The sequence below is a fragment of the Neophocaena asiaeorientalis genome, unplaced genomic scaffold, assembly GCF_003031525.2.
Source record: "Neophocaena asiaeorientalis asiaeorientalis breed wild unplaced genomic scaffold, Neophocaena_asiaeorientalis_V1.1 scaffold606, whole genome shotgun sequence".
In the NCBI taxonomy this organism is placed as follows: Eukaryota; Metazoa; Chordata; class Mammalia; order Artiodactyla; family Phocoenidae; genus Neophocaena; species Neophocaena asiaeorientalis.
Window position 1 is genome coordinate 713,947 of NW_020173687.1, and position 681 is coordinate 714,627.

A 681-nucleotide genomic window follows, 5' to 3' on the forward strand; every position below is an offset into this window, starting at 1 on the left:
GCAGCGCCTTCCTTCCTCCACCCCCTGCCCCTGGGGGGCCAGACCCCCTCCCCAGCCCAACACTGCATCCGGTCCTGCTGAGCCCGCCCCCACTCTGTCTGGAAGGGCAAGGTCATCCTCAGATCACAGACCTGGGTGCATCCCCTGGCGGCCCCTCCCTGTCCACCTGGCCCTGTGGCGAGTCACCAACCTGCTCCAGTCCCAGAGCAGCGTCCCTCCGTCCCGCGCACTCCCGTCTACCCTGGTCCTACTGCATCCACAGGGAGGCTGTGGCTTATGAGGCCCCTTTCCTCCGACGTCACTGCCCCGGCCCACCCCCCGCCCACCCCGCGCTTGCCCCCCTCCTCAGCTCTCCACTCTTCCCATCTGCTGCCCAGGACGGCTCTCCAAGCGTGGGGGACACAGGTCCCAGTGTAAAGGACCCCATCGCACCGCAGGGTGGGATCCAAGGCACCAAGGGGCCAAACACCTTTATCCCTCACTCCATATGGTCTGTTCCAAAGAGGCCCACGAGACAGGCACCTCAGGGACCAAGGTCACCATGTGTGGTCCTGGGCGCCAAGCTGTGGGTGATGGGCATGGGGATCCCTGGTAGCCTGGAGCAGCCCCCGGACCCCAGGGTCACGCCAGCCTCACAACCTCCCCACTTGTCTAGCATCGCGCCCCAAGACACGTGACACC

At 66.2% G+C, this 681-nt stretch overlaps 1 protein-coding gene across 1 annotated transcript in view; it reads right to left on the reverse strand.

The window, feature by feature from the left end:
* Nucleotides 1–681, reverse strand: part of COL20A1 (collagen type XX alpha 1 chain) — a 31,003-nt gene that overhangs the window by 27,889 nt on the left and 2,433 nt on the right. The gene's annotated exons all lie outside the window — the stretch shown is intronic.